This window comes from Lissotriton helveticus, chromosome 1_1 (assembly GCF_964261635.1).
Source record: "Lissotriton helveticus chromosome 1_1, aLisHel1.1, whole genome shotgun sequence".
Classification (NCBI taxonomy): Eukaryota; Metazoa; Chordata; class Amphibia; order Caudata; family Salamandridae; genus Lissotriton; species Lissotriton helveticus.
In genome coordinates this window covers 765202551-765224790 of record NC_136057.1, presented here as the reverse complement: position 1 = coordinate 765224790, position 22240 = coordinate 765202551, and positions in this window count along the sequence as shown.

Genomic DNA, 22240 nt, shown 5'->3' with positions numbered 1-22240 from the left:
TTTCAAGAAAAAATATGGAGGGAATAGGTGCACTACTGCACTATTTCTATGCAGCTAAGAAGAAATCACAGCGGTGCTGTGAGATCAAGCCACAAGCATTGTCAGCTGACCTCCTTGCCCAGGTGCTGTTATCTGCAGCCTAGACTGCTGGCTATCATTTTCTCTCAATGTACTAGAATGGAAAGAGTTTGCAGAACTCCATATGCCTTCCTTTTAAAGGGGAGACATCCAGGAGTCACAGCCAGCTTAAACAGAATACAGGCTTTCTTATCCAATCAGTCGGTGTTTAGGACCCTCAAACCTAGGGTAGACTGTACTACCTGGTCATATCAGGGGACCCCTTAATGTAAGAAACCATTAAGGGATGGCTACATTATTTCCTTTAAATATCAATCTATTATTTCTGATGAGATTGACCCCAAAAATGTGCTACTCCTAGAGCTGTATTATACATTGAGCTCCGGGGGTGCAACTGGCTTGTGCACCTGCTTGTGTCCCTGGGGCACAATGGTATTCCAGAAGGGCTTGTAGACAATTGTGCGTCCCCTTCTGTAATTCTGACAGTGCTGGAGCTCATGCAGCGCCAGCGCTGTCATGAGAAGGTGTTCCCTCATTTGCATAGGGGTGTGGCCTCATGCAAATGAGGGAATCACGTTGCCTCTGCGCCTACGCTGTATTAGGGACAAGGGCACAGAGACAAACATGTCCGTAGGACGCACACTAGAAAGTAAGCCACTTTTTGTGGCGCACTATCAATGCCTCTCCCGAAGGCAGCTCTCAGGAGGAGCATCCCTTGCAGGTAGGTGCAGTCCCTCACTGCACCAGCCTGCAGGGGGATCTCTTCCCCCTCTTCAAAGTGCAAGGTGGCATTCTGTCTGCACTGTGAAACAGGGAGTGATTTTGAAGCTGCCACTCTGTATTTCACTTGAATGTGCTACCCCGATGGCAGCGCGAGTTTGCAGCTGCCCTGGGTGCAGTGCATTCTATGTAATAGGGCACACTGTCTCTGTTTGCACCCGGTGAACCTTTTGAAAGGTGTGCCATGGTACAAACAGGGAAAGTGCACCGTATGTATAATACTGACCCTGATCTTCTTTCCCATCTAGGAGTTACTCTGGCAGGAAACTGGGGCTCATCCTCTGTGTATTGTAACAGCAGCAACACCAGAGTACAGGGTGTTTCTTTCAATTGCATGGGCAGGCCTCTGAGATCCTATTGATTTTGCTGATGCAGATTAGAAATGATGGTGTGATGGGAGGCAACAGTTCCAGTGGACCTAACCTGTCAAAATCTACTTGGATCTTACCAGAATACAAAGAGAACTGGTGGGTTCTCTTAGCACAAGTTAAAATAATGAGAGCCGAAGGAGAGCTGGAGGTAGACGGAGGTGTGAGGGGGCTAAAAAGCCCACCCCTCAGAAGATTAGTACCTCCTTTACACATTTTGGTGAAGTTACGTACGAACGTCGATTGTTTTTTGAGGAAATTAATTAATAACACCAAGTTCACAAATGTGTAAATTTTTCAAGATGGAAAATGTACTACTATATTCAAATTCGCCAATGTCACATTCCTTTGATTAACATGCTATATAAATATATCTCAAAAGTGAGATTCGCTGCAATTTAGTTTGGGAATAAGCATGCTTTACCATAATGCCTAACACAGCACAAACACATTTTCGATGCCCCTTTCTGGCTTGGCTAAGACTTAATTTCCCTGTGGTTTGTCCCTATCTATAAAGGCTCAGACGAGCTACAAAGAACAGAAGGAATACATGTAAGTAATTAGTAGTTTGACTGATTTGAGCATTTCCGTCCAATACGTTTGTGTTGTGTATATTGATGTATTTGTTTATCTGTGGGGTCACTAAAGTGCTGCTGAAACGTAAATAGTCTTCTAGAAATAATGGGCCATAAAAGCAAACACCTGGAAATTCAGAAAACAAAAGTTCATATGTTTTGACATGCAATAGATTTTAATAATTAAAAGGGAAGTACAGGGAACCAAAGCCATTAATAAATATTTAGGTAGCCTGCTAACCTTATATAAGTAAAAATAAAGAGTTTTAGAGGTTTACTCTCCTTCCTTTTCATTCATTACATTTCATTGTGCAGTGCAATCAAAGCTGGGTTGCTGTGGTTGCTTGTTTTTCAAGCCAATTTTATTTTGATTTTCTGCACATTACCCTGGTAGGAATTGTTGCTTTTAACATTTTCTATCCAGATAAATAATGATATTATATTGTTTAAAATAATTAGGGGTGGGCGGAATTTGCATAATCGGCTTACGCAAATCTCTGTGAAACGGTAAGAAAACCTTCGCGAACACGCGGAATTGCTTGTTCGCGATGCTTTTTTCCCGTACACGCATTTTGAGAACGCAAACAAGCAAATTTCGCGAAGTCACGGAACACAGAATTTTGGGCAATATCACGCTCTCTGCGGAACTCTAAATTACCCAAATTCCGCAAATTTCCCAAGCGGAACGGAATTTGCCTCCGAGGCCTAAAAATAATGATGTTCACCACAAGCCTAAATAGTTTTTATTTTTTGTTTTTTGGGATTGTGCAGTAGATTGCACATTTAACTGGACAGTTCTGGAATATTTGATCTCTATGCAACTCTACAACTAGCCCTAGGAAACCCTAGCCCTAGGAAGCAATCAGAACCCTAGCCATATCAGCCAATCAGAACTCAAACCCTAAGCCGCAGGTCCAACAGGCATCCTAGCTCTAGGAACCAATCAGAACCCTAGCCCTATCAGCCAATCAGAACTCAAATAATCCTAAGCCCTAGGTCCAATAGAAAATCTTGCCCTAGGAACCAATCACAACACGGATGCAACAACCAATATGAAACTTATTTAAAGAGCATGTGCCCTTAACCCTAGGGCCTGTGCAGGTGTGAAGGGTCGTGCAGGTGAAGGGAGGGGTCAGGCCTGTTCAGATGCCTGAGGCTAAATCATTAAAGCACAAACTGGTGACAGGCTCAATACACACTTTGTAGTTCCTGTTTGACCCTGCAGGTAAGGCCCAAATCTAAAGCAACTAAAGCACTGCTTTTCTCACACGTAAAACACACACATTCTGCTTAGGCCTAGGGGTATATTTAGCCTTTTTAGCTTGTAAAAAGGAGGGGGGGAAATTGTCTTCTGGTAGCCTTAGCACAGTTTGGGGAAAAACCGGAAGAGAAACTTAAATAGTCACAGGTAGAAGTCAAGAGTAGTGTTAAAAATATGAATTGCACCGAAACCATGAGATACAGTTAAATAATTACGGGTAGAAGGAAAAGGCAGTTTTAAAAGTACAAATTTCACAGAAACCAGGAGATACAGTTAAACAGTCACGGGTAGAAGAAAAGCGCAATTTTAAAGTTTCAAACTACAGAGCACAAAGTCTGTGTTCTTACCAAGTTGTATACACACATGCGTATTTATGTATTTAGAAATGTGCAAATCTTTGTACAAATATATATACTTCTAATGCTTTAACAATATACAGATATTCTTCTAGGTCTGCTTAATAAATATAAATACCAGTATTTGTAAAGCGCGCGGCCACCTCAGGCGAAGTGTCCCGGCACTGGGAGCCATCGGGAAGATTAAGAGAGCTATTGCCCAGATTCACAAGGGGCTGGGCTAACCTGCCGCCAGGGATCGAACTGTGAGCCCCCGTGTTCCAGAGTCAGCCGCCCTGGCTGCTGCACCACACCTCTTTATAAGACAAATGTATATATTACTTATGGTTAATATATATATTAATCAAGAGTCAAATGTACTTGCTCAATGTTACGTTTGTTCACTACAGTAGTGAAATCAATCAGGAACCTTGTACAATTTGAGTGACTTCGATGTTGGAAGCAAGTCTATGCATCACGTGTACTGCACTAGTATTGAAGGTGTAACCATTATGGCGTTTGCTATGTTAAAAAAGTCCGGTTCTGCGGCTGAAACGCGTACATTATAACAAACCGCATGTGAATAAAGGTGCGCACTGGGATTCTGAAGCTGGGTCCACCCTGTTTTATATTTGGGGAACAGGTTTTGGAGGAAAATATATATATATATTCCAACAACAACTTTGCCCACTCGGAAAAAGCCTCACAGATGGTCAACTAATCTTTATTGCAGGTGCAACTTGAAGAACAATGTTCAGACAGGCAAATCAATCAGTCTCTGTTGCACAGTCACTTATTTAGTACAAAGCAATGCCCCGCCCCCTCACGGTGCTCTTGGCATCATGGTATTTGTAGTGCTGTGTTATCTTACCCAAGTGGGTCTTCATGATGAGTGCCAAAATATTAAAACTCTTGCCCCAGTGGGTTGGTAACTGTCTATGAGTTCTCGCGTTGCCAAAATACTCCTTACAATAAGAAAACACCACCATATCCTTAGCTGACATGAGGATTCGGCCAGCGGATCCACTGTTTCTTGCGGCGGGCAATTTCCACGACTGGACAGACCGTAACTTATTCCAACAACAACTTTGCCCACTCTGAAAAAGCCTAACAGATGGTCAACTAATCTTTATTGCAGGTGCAACTTTAAAAAAATTTTTTTTTATTAGTCCTCATGCATGCCACCAGAAGATATAGACTCTAGAAGGGATCTCTCTGTGCCTTCCAGACAAACACACACGATTGCCGCCCGGGTGTCTGTGTCCGGCATACAGAGTTCGCCCAGAGGTAAGGCTGTCTCCTCGTCCCACTCCCGTTCCCCTAACTGATCCACCACAGGTACAAAGGAGGACAGGACAACAAACCTCTGGCATAATCATCGGACCAATAATAATTATTCTTCCAGACCTCTAATGCAGACCAGATTTTATTGGTACTCGCTTCATCACAAGCCATATCTGACTGGCTGATAATAATGATGTTTCTTAAATAGTCAGAAAATATAGGAGGATCCACCGACTTCCATACTCTACAAACATTTTGAGGCAAAATTATTCATGTTATAGCCCAGTGGTAACCCAAAAAAAAACAACCTGAGGCTAAAAGCAATCGGCCTCAGTAAGACCTCCTCTAGAAAGCCGCATACCGCAGCCCAATACATAGAGATCCTTGGACAGTCCATAAACATATGTCGATCGTCCGCAGTCGGATTTTTACATCTGGGACAGTAATATGTATTTGTTGTTACCTTTGAAAGTTTAGCCGGAGTTCAGTACATCCTATAAGCCGTAAAGAGGTGATTTCTCCTGAGATTCGCTGGTTTAATTACGCTCTGTGACATGATAAAAGAGTCACTCCAGATTTTCTGTAACTCCTCTCGACTTTCAATAAGGACATTGCCCCAAAGGTTCACCAGTTCAGAGTCCAAACCATCTTTTTCTTCGGCGAAAGTCCTATACCAAAAAGAGACCTCACGTTTCCAAGCTCCCCTTCTATAGATGGAATCAAAGGGCAAGCTATCTTCTCCAACCCTCCAAGATTGTCTTGCCCACCAAGCTGAGAGCTGGTAAAACTTAAATCTAGTTAAGGTCCCATTTGTTAATTTAGTGGAGGATTCCCAATTCATAAGCTGAGAATTTAAACAAAGGTTGCCCCAAGTCTCAATACCAGCTATTTTAAGTGGCTGACATAATTGATCTGAGAAACAGTCAGGAGTGCCAGGGAATCCCAGATAGGAGCCTGCAGATTGTAATATGGCATCCCCAGGACTCTCCTGATGAATCCCCAGTTCTTTAGAGCGGCCAACAAGATCTTAAGACAAACTTTTTTATAGAATTTGGGGTCCCCCAATTTAAAAAGAAAAAATTCCTGACTCTGTGGCTGATCATGTAGCATTGCTTGGAAGAGACGGCCCTGTGAAGAAGAATCTAATTTATTGGCCAATATTCTAAAATTCTTAAAGTGGAATGTGTGTCAATATAAAAGTAAATCGGGTAGAGCCAAACCACCAATCTTCAACCCTCTCCTTAATTTTTCCAGGCTATCCTGGGTGTTTTTGTGGCCCATATAAAAGAACCGATTTTCCCTTGGAGGCTAGTGATAGTGAAATTAAATGGTAGCGGGATTGTATTAAACAGCTTACACACTTCCTTAGCTATCTTCTGCCAACTGATCTTAGGGATGTCGGCCAACTTCTGGGTTAAGTGTATTCCCAAATATCTAATCTGTTCTTTAGCCCCTGTGTAACGGTTAAATTCTTCCACCCCATTATATCTGTTTTCTCTCTATTAATTTTATACCCAGAGAGACTGCCAAATTCCTCAGCCAGCTCGAATAGCCGGGGAATTGCATCGATGTGATTTGAGTTGTACAAGAGAAGATCATCCGCATATAAGGCGGTTTTGAGCTCTAGATCCGCTATTTTAAAAGGTAAAATAATACGGTCAGTTCTAATTGCACATACAAAGGGCTCGATATACATATCAAACAATAAGGGGGACAGGGGGCACCCCTGCCTAGTACCTCTAGAGATATTAAACCATTCCGACAATGCCCCATTTACTAGAACCTTTGCTCGGAGGTTCAAATATAAGGATTTAACTCCTTCAATAAAGATTGATGGAAACCCGAACCTTGACATGGCCATCCAGAGATACTCCCAGTTGACCTGGTCGAACGCCTTAGCAGCGTCGATTGCTATGATGGCTAGTGGCAACCCCTTTCCTTCCGCAAAATCAATTGCCCCAATTACTTGGAAAGTAAGCTCATTGAGCTGCCTTCCAGGTATAAACCCTCTCTGATCTGAGTGTATAATTGTTTTTATAATTCTGCCTAATCTGGTAGCCAGTATCCCCGAAAAGATCTTCAAATCAGAATTTAATAATGAAATTGGTCTATATGACTCTATTTTTGGGGGTCTTTATTTTGTTTAACAATCAGAGTTATAGTGGCTTCTGACCAGGATGCGGGGATACAATCGCCGTAAATAAGTATTCTGTTAAAGAGTGCCTTTAACACCGGCACAACTATCTCTAGAGTACCGGAATACACTTCAACCGGTAGTCCATCAGGACCAGCGGCTTAACCTCGGCTCATTTTCTTTAGTTGTGCTTTTATTTCCCCCTCCGTGATTCCACTAGCTAAATATATCTTATCTGGTTCAGACTATTGGGGCAGATCTCTTCGGTCTAACCAGGTCCTAACTGCTTCTGGTCTATGCCTGATCTCCTCTTGATATAAACCCTGCATAAATGCCCTGGCCTCCACCCTAATCAACTCGTCTTCTGATATTAATAACCCTGATTCCCTTTGTATCAAGTTCTTGATGTTGTTTCTAACCCTTTCAGTCCTCGACTTCCATGCCAGGAGGGATCCGCATTTTTCGCCATAGGCGAAATTCTGTAGTCTACTAACTTCCCATCTTTCCTTAATGATCTTATCATTTCTAGCTTTAAGCTCTGCTTGTAAACTAAGCAACCCCCTCTCCAATTGTGGAATATCCTCCCTAGCCATCAAAGCTGCCCGCTGTAATTCTAGATCTTTCTCCTTAATGACTTTGAGACCGTCAATTTCTATTTTCTTACTAGAATTCCTCCTGTAAATCATTTGAGAGCTCAATAACCCCCGCAGGTAAGCCTTAAAGGATTCCCAAACAACTTGTTTGGTGTAGGAGCCTATATTAATACTGAAAAAGTCAGTTATTTTATCATTTAACTCTACCTTCAACCTCTCATCCAATAAAAGTGTCCTATCTAGTGTCCATCTTTTCACTACCCTCTTAGACCCCAGGTTAAGTACTAGCTCGACAACTGAATGGTCCGAAATACCCACTGGAATATGACAAATGGATCCTATATCTACAAGCAACCTCTGATCTACCAGAAAGTAATCTATTCTCGAATACTGCTTGTACTTTTTACTGTAAAAAGAATATTCTCATACAGTACCATATTTTGCTCTCCAGAGATCCAGCAGGTTAAAATCTTTCATGATGTTCCTCAGTGAAGAAAATTATTTAGTTGGGACACAATATTTCACCTTGGAAGTCCGATCCAGTTGCCTATCGAGAACTAGATTAAAATCTCCACCAAGTATGACCGGAGCCGAGGTATACATTAAGCTAGCTCCGAGTTTCAAGAGAGGACCAGGATTGTCCTCATTTGGGCCATAATATACAGCACAAGTAAACATTGACCCACATATTGAAAGAGTTGCCACCAACCATCTACCTGACTGGTCTGTGTCCCATTTCTGTACCTTAATCCCCTTATTCGCCCTAACAAGAATTGCTACGCCCCTTGTACACCCTTTTTGCCTTGAGCAAAGCGCTTCCTGCACCCAACACAATTTATTAAAGGCTTGTTCACAATCCCCGGCTTCCAGGTGGGTTTCCTGCAATAAGTAAACATGGGCTTCAGTATTCTTTAAAAATTCACAAACCCGGGATAGCTTCCTGCCTCCCCCTAGGCCATTTACATTCCAGGAGAGAAATTTTATTTTAATTGAGCAGATCATGACCTACCCGTGACCACCATATTTCTAGAGCCTTTAAAAAAACTTCTTTTATTTTGCATGAGGACATTTTTTAAAATTTTTATTCCCCTCCGACCACCCCCATCTGATCTCCCACCCCCGAGGAACCCACCTGTGATACTTGGCGTTGGACCGCCTTTCAGGAACCCTCATCGAGGCAGCACAAAAGTAGTTTTTTCCCCCTTTGTCAAAAAATAGAATCGGGAAAAGGGACACAACACAACACTACAACTCTTCCTGTTTTATATACATATATATATATATATATATATATATATATATATATATATATATATATATATATATATATATATATATATATATATACCTCCCTATTTATTTATTTATTTATTTGCAGTTTTACCCTCTTACCCTCTCACCCCATTTCTCCTTCTACCTTCATCCCTACCATTGTCTCCAAATTTCTCGAGACTTCTTTCTCTCCCTAGTAATCCGATGTGAAACTTATAAACCTTTCCTTATTATCCCTTCATTTGAGATAGGAGTTCATCGACATCTTCGGGTTGACTACAGTTGTACATTTTATTTTTCCACATTATTTTCAATAACGCATGGAGCTTCATTTGGACTTGCGCTCTGAGTGATCTTAGTTCGGGCATTCTGGAACCCAGCTCCCACCGCCTTTGTGCTGTTTTTCCCCCTATGTCCGAGCAGATTTGATATGGATTGGCCCGGTGGTGGAGGAGAGTAGAACGCGATAGGCACCTCCCTAAAATCAATTCCTTCACACTAAGGGGGTCATTATGATGGCGGATTTTCCGCATACTCCGGGCCGGCGGAAACCACCGCCGGCCCGGAGTATGCGGGAAATCCGCCGAGGAGGCCTGAAAGACCCACCGCCAAATCAGGATGGCTGGTGGGTCTCACAATCTGTCCGCCGCTTTTCCGCCGCGGTCGGAAGGCGACCACGGCGGAAAAGCACTAACATGGCAGGCGGTGTCTATCAGACACCGCCAGCCATATTAGGATGTAGGGAAAGTAATGCTTTTCCGCGGCGGCTTTTCCGCCGTGGAAAAGCATACGGACAATCACTTTGGGGGCCCGTTGCGGGCCCCCTGGGTGAAGGTTGCGTGGGGGGTGCACATGGGGGGTACCTATGGTACCCCCCTGCCTTTGCGTGCACGAAGCGGCAGGCACCGCGCGGTGCCTGCCGCTTTGTGCATGCAAATGCACAGCTTTCGTTTTTTACATTGCGGCGGGTGCTGCTTCAAGCAGCACCCGCCGCAATGTAAAACATACAGGATGTGACCGCCAGGGTGGCGGTGTGGAAAAGTAAATTTTGCCATGTTCTGTGTCCCTACGTGTTCCCCATCTTATGTTATGTGTGCATGATTAATATGCATATGTATTCCCCATGTTTGATTAAAGACGCAATTACAGTTGTGTCCATCCCTAGTATGCCAGTTCCCAGTTCTCGTGAATACTACGAATATCAGGCCTATGTAAAGTTACGTTGCCACGTTTCTCAGTGTGCAAGTTATTTCATTGTAAAGTCCCCGTTTCTAGGCCTCAAGAGGGCCCGGACACCAGATTCAGCTCCTGTCCCCTGGGCCCTCGCTGAGGAGCGATACAGCCCCCACCTGTGTTCCTGACCCTTCACTTACTTCCTGCCTCACAGTGCCCGGCTCAGCCTGGCTCTGCCTGCTAGTCTGCCAAGAGTATGTTATGATTCTAGTTATCAGTTCAGCCCTCCTTCTCTGCATTCCTAAACTACTGAATCGCATCAATAGTTTCCGTCATCGTCTAGCCTTTACGTCTCCATGTAAGAGAAATACTGTATTAATGGTCATTTAATATTCCTCAACACGCACTACATGTAGAATAATGCATGCTCCAGTCTTAGAGTCTGTTAGCCTCTCCCCTCCTGACTCTTAGTTTATATCAACATGTTCTCTAAACATCAGATACTAGATATTGTTTAAGGCACATGTCGCCCTGACTCTCCAGACTCCAGTCTCTGCTCCTAGTACAGAAGTCATAGCCCCCAGCTTCTCCTAGTAACACGTCATTGTCAGTTTGCGCGCACTATTAGGTTAGAGGTCCCGGCTCCTTAGGTAGCCCCCTCCATGTTTCCGCCCCATTTATGACATATTCTGTTACGTTTACATCACATGTCTATGTATACGCCTCCTGTTACACCCACTTTCACCCTTATCTTTCGCGACTGCTATTGACCACACCCACTGCTCCGCCTATTGTATGTATTGTAGTGCAACTGTTTTAGTATATATGCTTGTGTACTGTTATTAAAGTTAGCGCGCGCTCATCCCAGATCCAGCCCCGGCAGCTGCCGGGCTCTGCCATCCTATTCCTGTGCAGGTTGTCCTGTTCCTGTCCTTTATGCTGTATTAAACCTGCAAACTCCTACTACCTCGAACCTTGACTCTTATTTATTGAGCTATCTGTTATTGCTATGTCCAGTCAAACCTAGATCCGGTATTATTTATTTATATACCACATAATGGCGCCCGAACAGGAACTTGCCCTTTCCCCACGCGCCGGTGAAGCCACGTATGCCCCCTGACCTTCTGCAGCCGTGACGGAACCATACCGGCCACGTGCAGATATTTCTGCTTCAAGTATCCCTCAGGCCCACGGAGGAGACGGAGGTTGCGGTCCAGCATCCAGACGAGGCGGTGGAGGAACGCGGCGAGTCCCGACCAGAGCCCAAGCCGAGAGTCCAAGGTCCGAGGTATCCGGAGGCCCACCCGTAACAGAAGTCCGAAGTCCGTCTGTCCGGCGTCGAAGCAGTCCAGTCCAGTCCGAGGCCTTCCGTTCTTGCTGCCCGGTGAGTACCGTTGCTAGGGTAGTATCTAGACAGGGTCAATCTAATTGTCTCTGGTCCGTGGGGTTTGGTGGTACACAGATCCCAAAACGAAGTGTCCACTTCGGTGGATGCGGGTCCTGACGTGTCTCTTTATGAGACCGGTAAGTTTCGTACTGTTTCAGCAGTGCATCTAGTCTCTGTTCTAGCCAGTTCTGTTCTCGAGAAAATTCATGTATTCTGTTTTCCGTATTCCAGGTAGTATTTTGTCAGAACTGTTATTTTAAATGTTCTTCATGTATTTTAATGTCGTGGTATGAGAGTGGTGTAATTATCGTGTTCATTTTGTATTGTATTGTGTCTAGATTACAGTTCAGTCATGCCTTTATTTTCTAAACTACGTCAGTTAAAAACCAGAAAAGGTCTGTTAGAAGCAGCAGTTCCTGTCCCGCCTAGGGACAGTCCAGGTCATTTTATGTATCAGAAGCATGGCATAAGTGCCATATTATATCTAGATTTATGGGTAGAGTACACCAAAGAGTTAGAAGAAAAGTATAGATGGCCCGTATCAGGTATGTGGGATGCCGAGTGCATCATGCGAGTAGAAGAAGCATTATGGAAAAAGAAAGCCAGACAGTCACAGAAAGATGCCATCGAGTTATGGCGCAAAGAATCTCATAAAAGAACCGAAAAAGAAATCAGAAAGTCAGAATTAAGTAGAGAATCCTTAGAACGAGCCCAAGAAAGGGAATTAATCGAGATAGGTGAACGAGTTAAAACCGAACAGTCAGACAGACAGAGGAATGCCCTCATTAAGGGTATGTATCCTCTTCTTGCCGAGGGCTTGCCAAAAGCGACCCCGGAGGCATCCAGCAATTTTCCGCCACCATTAGTTCCGGCCAAGCTACGTCACAAACCGACCGCAGCTGATATTTTCATCTCGTCCTACTTGGACGACACAGTCCCGGAATATGCAAATCCTGTTCCGTCAGTCCCTGTAAATCATGCAATTCCTGCTCCTCCAGACACCGGAGTACCTGCCACGGTACCCCCGGTCCAGCCTACATTACAATTTCCCGCTGCGCCAGTAAGAAGAGTATCAGTCGACGATTCCAGTTTAGGGGCCGCAGGAGGAGGTCCTCCTGGTACCCCGCCACCACACCAACGAGTAACGTTAGTCGAGTTACATGAATGTGCGTTACAGCGCACGCCCAAATATAAGTCCGTTGCAGATATCCGACGAGCTCTTACTGAATGCCGCTATGATCCAGTTGCAGGTGATGATAGTACAGTTATATATTCCATCCGTGTAAGACGGGTGACGGGGTATTTGGACACCCTACCGAATATGAAAGAAGATCTAGACAGAATATATCGTTTCATCCGTACAGGGGATGATCCAGAAAGTATTGGCGAAGCCATGTCTCAAAGGAAAGCTGAGATCCAGCTCATGATATTAAAGTTTCTGATTAATTGTCTAATAAGGGAACAAGATTATCCGACCAAAGATCCGGCCGAAATGAGAATCCTGACAAGGTGGAGTGATAATATAGCCGAGGGTAAACACAGAACTATCAGTAGTATAGAGAGTATGTACAAGAGAATTCGTAAGGAAATAATAAAGTTACACGAACAACGTAAAGCAGCACAAGTAAGCGAGAAAGAGAATGACTCTTCTACTGAAGAGGTAGACGACGAGAATCCCGCCAGAATAGCGTATGTAGGAAAATCTAGATTTCCAGACCGCCATTTACGCCTAGAACACAAGTCAGTTTTTCATCACCCAGCACCAGAACAAGGTTCTCTAGAACAAGTATTTCAAGCTATCGATCATATTCTGAAATCACGAATCGGTTATAGTAAGTTAAGTACTATGCATGAACAAGAACTAGCCTGATCAGCAGTCCGATGGATTACTGATTCTACCACTTTTCCAGACGAAATAGTGGCACAAATGTTTCTGAAACTGCCCCCAGCCGAGCAACGACTGGTGGGTATGTATATGATCCAGCACCTCATTACTCTGTATGAGGGTCAACATTCTGATCCAGGTCCGTTACACGATGTCCTGAACGAGTTACTCCAGTATAGATGGAAAGGTTTAGGTACCGATTTAATTAGTGTCATTCTGGAACAGCGCCACAAATATAGAACGTTCCTGAAACCGCATTTTGTTCATGTCTCACCTCCAGAAAGTAAACCCTTTTACATAGACAGACAGAATCCGTTACGAGAAGTACACCCAGTCAGGACAGCAGATGGTGAAATGCAACGAGTGTTTGTTTACACTCCGATTACAAAGATGGAACTCTTAGAGATGAAGAAATTAATTCCCTGTCATGACAAAGATCCAGCAGGGTTCCACCGAGAATTAAAAGACATGCTCCGTATGGGAGAATACACGTATCCAGATATTATTAAAATGCTAAAGGTCCTGTTGCCCGCAGGGGTATACGAGAAACTCAAGGAAAAAGAATGGGAGGTGGGAGAGAAAAAGATCGATTGGGCAGTGCTAGAAGCTGAAGATAAGATACGAGTACCAGGTACCGGTCTTGGAGAGAAATGTAAAGAATTACCTGAATTGTTAATACAAGTTTTGCCCAGGTTATTAGCCACTAAAAAGGAAGACTGGGATGCAATCTCAGCCTGTAAACAGAAACAAGACGAAGACACTAGTGATTTTTATTCTAGGTTTGAGAAATGTTTCATTATAAACAGTGGCTTGAAGACGAGTAGCGAGTCGTACCCTCATCTTTTTGTTACTAAATTAGTCGAGAATTCAAGTCCACAAGTTAAGAATCGAGTTTTGAAAGTCGAAAGTACATGGCAAGCTAGTACCCCGTCCCAGATGTTACAGATGCTCCAGTACCACCAGAATAGAATCAGAGAAGAGCAAGAACACGAGAGAAAACGTATGAAAGACACGAAAATGAAAGTACTAGTTGCACAATCTGTTCCTCAAGACAGTCAGAAGAGGGGTCCGAATCAAGCCAGCCATCCTACAGCTCCCGTTAAAGGGACATGCAATTATTGTAAACAGCCAGGTCATTTCATAAACGAGTGTGCAGTTCTGAAACACAATATAGCCACTGGTAAAACTAAAGAAAGACCACGTCCCCCGAGACAAGAACAAGTTTCACAGACTTCTCAGCCACAGAATGCACAACAGACAGTTCCAGCACCGCAGCCTATTGCTGCAACACAGCATGTTACACAGCAGATGTACCAGTATGCACAGTCTGAGTATCCAGAGTATCAGCAGTACTCATGAAACAGCCTAGAGAGGGAGGTAGGCTTGCCTCTCATCGAGATACCTGTAGATCAAGAAGGTCCCTATGTTCATAGTCAGGTACTAGGGAAAGACAGAAAGTTTCTGATTGATACAGGGGCAAGTAGGATGACCATCAGTCACGCCGAAGTTCCAGGGGCTCCGCTCTCAGGCTCTAGAAATGTTTCCCTTGGATTTTCAGGAAAGCCTATTGTAAACGAGATATCTAAGCCAGTTACTCTAGAAGTAGGTCCATTGTCCCGTACTACTGATCTGTTACTTACGAAGTCATGTCCAGAAAATTTGTTAGGCATTAAGACACTGAAAGAATTAGGTGCAGTTATTTGCTGTTCCCCCGAAGGAATACGTTTGTTTCTACGTGACTTCAAGGGTCACTATGTATTACGAGATTTTGATCCAAGATTGTCTAATGTTCCGCAGCATCTATGGGCGCAAGGTCCAACTGATGTAGGTTTTATGCAAATCACACCCCATCGTGTGACTCTCAAACCAGGTGTAGTGTTACCACGAATCAGACAGTACAGATTGCCACCTGAGGCTGTAGCAGCCTTATCAAAAATTATTGACGAGCTCATCGCTCAAGGAGTAGTTGTAGAAACTGACTCCAATGTATGTAATTCTCCGATCATTCCAGTCATGAAACGTACTGATCCAAATGCACCCCCAGTATATCGATTAGTGATTGACCTTCGAGAACTCAATAAATGTATTATTCCCCAGTACCCAGTTGTCCCAGATATCTCTTCCCTATTGACAGCCATTGATTCCGAAGCCTCATTTTTTACAGTCATAGACCTCAAGAACGCGTTTTTCAGTGTCCCCATTCATCCAGACAGCCAGTTTCTTTTCGGATTTTGTTTAAATGGAAGGAGCTATATGTTCACACGAGCTCCTCAAGGTTTCACAGAAAGTCCTAGCATTTACAGTCAAGCACTTAAGAGACAACTAGACAACATTCACATGCCAGTTGACACTGCCCTGCTCCAGTATGTCGATGATCTACTGATCACAGCCCGTTCTGAACGTGCTTGCGAGCGAGCATCACTTACAGTCTTGTATTTCCTTGCCGAGATGGGGCACAAGGTGTCCCCTTCGAAGCTTCAATTCTGTGTCCAGCAAGTGATCTACTTAGGCCACTTACTGTCCAAGTGGGGTAGGCAGTTGACACCAGACCGTATCCAGTTAATAGCGAGTCTTCCTCAGCCCAAGACACAGAAGGAGGTACGTGCTTTTATCGGCCTTACTTCTTATTGCAGACAATGGATTCCTCAGTATGCATTTCTAGCTAAACCACTAATACAGTTAACGACACAGGAGGCAGCCGTATCGACTGTCCTCCCTTGGACATCTGAACATACACTTAGTTTCAATGAGTTGAAGAAAGCCTTATGCCAAGCTCCAGTTCTAGCTACACCGAACTACAGTAAGCCTTTTACACTTTTCGTCACAGAACGTGAAGGTACAGCATTATCTGTTCTCACACAAGATCAAGCAGGACAATACAAGCCTTGTGCTTATTTTTCGAGCACATTAGATCCTGTAGCCCAGGCTCTGCCTGCGTGCCTCAAGTCAGTTGCAGCCACAGCACTAGCTATCAGACAAAGTGATTCCATAGTATTAGGACATTCCTTGACAGTACAAGTTCCACACTCTGTGGAAGTTCTTTTAAATCGAACACAGACTCAGCACTTGACAATTGCACGTTTAACAGGTTATGAACTGACACTGTTCCAGCCACACATAGAAATCAGACGCTGCAACGTTCTAAATCCTGCTACACTATTACCGTCAGTTAATTCGAATCCTGCCACACATGACTGTGTGGAAGTAGTTAACACCATGACAAAGCCAAGACAAGATCTGACAGATATTCCATTACCAGATCCTGACCTGACACTTTATGTGGATGGTTCATGTATGAGAACAAGTACAGGAGAACTAGTAGCCGCGTATGCAGTGACTACTGACACTGAAGTTATAGAAACACACCGTATTGACACCCTGTCTGCTCAAGCAGCAGAGCTAGTTGCTCTGACACAAGCCTGCATACACGCCAAGAACCTGAAAGTTAATGTTTACACAGATTCACGCTACGCATTCGGAGTTGTACACGACTTCGGAGTGCTCTGGCAGGAGAGAGGTTTCATGACTTCTCATGGAACCAAGATTCAGCATGGTCTCCTTATTCAAGCTCTGTTAGATGCCATACATTTACCGACATCTATTGCTATCATGAAGTGCAAAGCACATACGAAAGTTACTGACATTATTTCTCAAGGTAATGATCTAGCAGATCGCACAGCCAAGCTTACAGCACAGACTCCAGACATGTCAGTTAACCCGACACAGACACATACTCCAGATCCGACTACCTGTATGACAGTTAAGGACCCTACTCAAGATGTCATAGATATCCAGTTACATGCTACTCCCGAAGAAATCGAGAAATGGTCCGAACAAGGAGGGGTCCAGACAGATCAGGGATGGGTAACGAAGGGTAGAGCCACATGGTTTCTCCCCGACTCTATGGTTCAAGTCATTATCAATACCGCACATAGTCCAGCCCATTTAGGAGAAAAAGCTATGTTAGACAGTATCCAGAACATTTGGTTCAACAAGCATTTACGAGCTGCAGCCAAGCAGAAAGTCCGTACCTGTATGATATGTTGCCAGTTCAATCCAGGTAAAAGTGTCCCGGTGGAACAAGGTGGATTCCAGCCCCCTGACCACCCTTTTGAAGTCCTCCAGATGGATTATATTCAGATGGAGCGATGTCGAGGTTTCAAGTATGTCCTTGTAGTTGTATGCGCTTTGTCCAGGTGGACAGAGGCATATCCAGTTCCAGATTACACAGCCACGACCACTGCCAAGCAGTTGGTTCGTGAATTCTTCCCCCGCTATGGACTCCCAAGGGTCGTATATTCTGATAACGGCCAGCCATTCTCATCTGAACTGATGAAACACGTTTCCCTGTTGTTAGGATACCAGTGGAAGTTCCATTGTGTACGCCATCCTGAAGCAGCCGGTCTCGTAGAGAGACATAACCAGACCCTGAAAATCCGCATTGCCAAAATATGTAAAGAGAAAGGTGTGGACTGGTTAGTAGCTCTGCCAGTCGCTCTGTTTTATATGCGCATGGTCGCACATTCCAGATCAGGTCTGTCCCCGTATGAGGTCGTATTTGGCCGCCCCCCTAATATGTGGGGTACACCTAGACCCCGAAGTATTACCGATGTTTCAAGTAATATGCTGACAGATTACCTAGCTTCCTTGATGTCTGCCCTACACTCTTGTCGTTCACAGGTTTCTGCCGCATTTCCAGACAATACCAAGGTGGCACCGCATGACATCGTTCCCGGAAGTTTGGTCCTTGTGAGGAACTTTGATCGTTCAAGTCCGCTGGAGCCTCGCTGGAAGGAGCCAAAACAGGTCCTCCTGGCCACCCGTACTGCCGTCAAGCTGGAAGGCAGGAAGGGCTGGGTCCACCTGTCTCACGTGAAAAAGTTTTATGGACTAAAGACTGTTTCCAAGAACATTTCCGAGGATTTTAAGGATTGCCAAAGTACTATTCTTAAGGACTGTCCCGCAAAAGACAATGATACAAATCCCTCCCTGTTAGAGAAAACTCCGCAACAGGAGTATAAGCTAAAATTAAGGTCTAGTAAAATAAGTCAGCCAGTTTGATTGTCTAAGTCCTCCCCTAGGTGAAACGGTTAGACCGGTTTCTGACATGTATAAAATAGACCCCCATAGTGAGAGAGTTAGTCAAAACTCAATCCGATGTATCGTTTTTCTAAGTTTCATATTGTTTTTCAGCCTCATGATTACCTGCACAGGTTATGCATTTTATTTGTGTTTTCCAGTTTCTCATGTAAATAAGTCTTCTATTGCTACAGTAGAGCACACGTTTAGTGATCTGCCTCCTCATGAACTATCTTATCGTCTTGCTATGCGTAATAATTCCTTTATCCGCATGTTACATTATTCACACCAGACCAGCAATGCCACTAATTGTTGGGTGTGTGTTCGACTCCCCCCTTTCCAGACACCGAAGGGAGTTCTGCCACTGTTTCCTTATCCATTTTCACATAACGGTTCATGTGGAGCATGGTCCACGTTAACGTCATCCTCAACAGATATGTCTTTTCTTAACAGTACATGTTTTCCAGACAAGCAAGGTCTTCCCCACAGAACAGGGCTAGATCTAGAAAATGAAGTTTATAATTTGGGTAATTATTCTTCGAATTTCATGGTCCTGAATGTTCAGTCTGATACTACTCCAGACTTCCCTGCTATGTCAGTATTACCAGTCAAAGGCGAATTATGTGTCCGAAAGAATGGTTCCGTACATGTAGGACATAGTGATTGTACTACTATTGTCAAGTATAGTGACAGTGGGAAATCTATTTTCAAAGCTTCACGTCATTCTTATTTTGTTTGTGGTCAGACCGCATATGTTCGTCTGCCCCTCGATTGGGAGGGAACCTGTTACATTGCCTTCTTACTGCCACCAGTTTTTCTAGCCCCACCTGACTATCATAGGAATTCCCACCTAGTACATACTAGACACAAGAGAGACCTCCCGATTGTCGATTATACTGAAACTGCTATAGAACAATATATAGATATCAATAAAGGTGTCTTCCCTTATTTAGGTACTGTTGTGAATAGTAAACTGATACGTAGATTAACCAGAACACTCGAAGCAGTAGTGATTGAGACTACTTCTGCTCTAGGTAATTTAACCGAGGAGCAATCCTTTATGAGAATTGTCGTGCTCCAGAATCGTCTCGTCCTTGACGTCATACTGGCCGATAGGGGCGGGGCATGTAGAGTCATCGGATCTAGTTGCTGCATTTTCATTCCTAATAACGCGCCGTCTGTTTATTCAGCTATAACCAGACTCCATAAAATTGCCCATATGTTACACCAAGATCCAGGCACCTGGACATGGTCCGGTTGGTTCTGGAATATAATTTCCGCCTGGGGATGGAAAGTGTTGTCCTTTCTAGGTATTGCAGTAGCGATCATATTCAGTTGCTGCCTGTATACAATGTGGCCCTGCGATTTGTGGCATTTGTGCTACCTCTTGTATTCCTAGTCCCAAGTCCCGTTCTAAATCCAGTTCCAAGACAATTCGAGACGAGCAAATGATACTGTATGAAATGATAGATGGTATCATGAATATTGATGTTTCCTGATGGAAACGTAGTGACAAGGAGGGAATGTGGAAAAGTAAATTTTGCCATGTTCTGTGTCCCTACGTGTTCCCCATCTTATGTTATGTGTGCATGATTAATATGCATATGTATTCCCCATGTTTGATTAAAGACGCAATTACAGTTGTGTCCATCCCTAGTATGCCAGTTCCCAGTTCTCGTGAATACTACGAATATCAGGCCTATGTAAAGTTACGTTGCCACGTTTCTCAGTGTGCACGTTATTTCATTGTAAAGTCCCCGTTTCTAGGCCTCAAGAGGGCCCGGACACCAGATTCAGCTCCTGTCCCCTGGGCCCTCGCTGAGGAGCGATACAGCCCCCACCTGTGTTCCTGACCCTTCACTTACTTCCTGCCTCACAGTGCCCGGCTCAGCCTGGCTCTGCCTGCTAGTCTGCCAAGAGTATGTTATGATTCTAGTTATCAGTTCAGCCCTCCTTCTCTGCATTCCTAAACTACTGAATCGCATCAATAGTTTCCGTCATCGTCTAGCCTTTACGTCTCCATGTAAGAGAAATACTGTATTAATGGTCATTTAATATTCCTCAACACGCACTACATGTAGAATAATGCATGCTCCAGTCTTAGAGTCTGTTAGCCTCTCCCCTCCTGACTCTTAGTTTATATCAACATGTTCTCTAAACATCAGATACTAGATATTGTTTAAGGCACATGTCGCCCTGACTCTCCAGACTCCAGTCTCTGCTCCTAGTACAGAAGTCATAGCCCCCAGCTTCTCCTAGTAACACGTCATTGTCAGTTTGCGCGCACTATTAGGTTAGAGGTCCCGGCTCCTTAGGTAGCCCCCTCCATGTTTCCGCCCCATTTATGACATATTCTGTTACGTTTACATCACATGTCTATGTATACGCCTCCTGTTACACCCACTTTCACCCTTATCTTTCGCGACTGCTATTGACCACACCCACTGCTCCGCCTATTGTATGTATTGTAGTGCAACTGTTTTAGTATATATGCTTGTGTACTGTTATTAAAGTTAGCGCGCGCTCATCCCAGATCCAGCCCCGGCAGCTGCCGGGCTCTGCCATCCTATTCCTGTGCAGGTTGTCCTGTTCCTGTCCTTTATGCTGTATTAAACCTGCAAACTCCTACTACCTCGAATCTTGACTCTTATTTATTGAGCTATCTGTTATTGCTATGTCCAGTCAAACCTAGATCCGGTATTATTTATTTATATACCAGCGATCATATTCAGTTGCTGCCTCTGTATACAATGTGGCCCTGCGATTTGTGGCATTTGTGCTACCTCTTGTATTCCTAGTCCCAAGTCCCATTCTAAATCCAGTTCCAAGACAATTCGAGACGAGCAAATGATACTGTATGAAATGATAGATGGTATCATGAATATTGATGTTTCCTGATGGAAACGTAGTGACAAGGAGGGAATGTGGAAAAGTAAATTTTGCCATGTTCTGTGTCCCTACGTGTTCCCCATCTTATGTTATGTGTGCATGATTAATATGCATATGTATTCCCCATGTTTGATTAAAGACGCAATTACAGTTGTGTCCATCCCTAGTATGCCAGTTCCCAGTTCTCGTGAATACTACGAATATCAGGCCTATGTAAAGTTACGTTGCCACGTTTCTCAGTGTGCACGTTATTTCATTGTAAAGTCCCCGTTTCTAGGCCTCAAGAGGGCCCGGACACCAGATTCAGCTCCTGTCCCCTGGGCCCTCGCTGAGGAGCGATACAGCCCCCACCTGTGTTCCTGACCCTTCACTTACTTCCTGCCTCACAGTGCCCGGCTCAGCCTGGCTCTGCCTGTCACATCCTAATTGCCATGGAGGGACCGCCGCTGCCCATGCGGACGGTCCCTCCTACTCAGGGGTGGCGGACGGACGCAAGTCCGTCCTCCATCCTAATCGGCCCCTATGTGTCTGGAAATTAACTAAGATTTTCCTAGGTGCTTTTCGGTCTGGGTGCTGACTAAAGGGGTCCCGGTGTATCCTTTGTATTTCGGCCTCTAAGTCAATATCTAGCCGATCTCTTAATAGCTTACATACAAACCCCTTAATGTCATCCATCTCCTCCCCTTCTGAAATCTTAAAAATTCTAAGATTATTCCCACGGTCCTGCATTTCCAGCCTCTCCATATCTATCTGAAGGGACCAGTTCTGGGTCTTCAAAGCATCTATATCCTTAGAGTTCACCTGAGTGGACTCCGTCAGAGTGGTGACTTTAAGTTCAAGTGATCCTGTACGTATACAGATGTCTTCCAATTTTGACTCCAGGGCATCGAACTTATCATGGATACCCTTTTGATTGTTTTCGGATATTTCGAACTTAGACATAAGGCCGCCCCTTAATGACTGCAGCAAGGAACCCAAACTGTCCCCTTCACTATTAGGCAAATCTGACTGTCGAGACTCTCCCCGAGCTTGAGGTAGAGAATGTATTAGAGCTTAGGCATTACAGTCTGACTCAGTCAATTCCAGTGGAAGCTGCAAGGGAAGCGATACTGAAGGGAGCTGAAGGCCTGAAGAGGGGGGGAAGGGG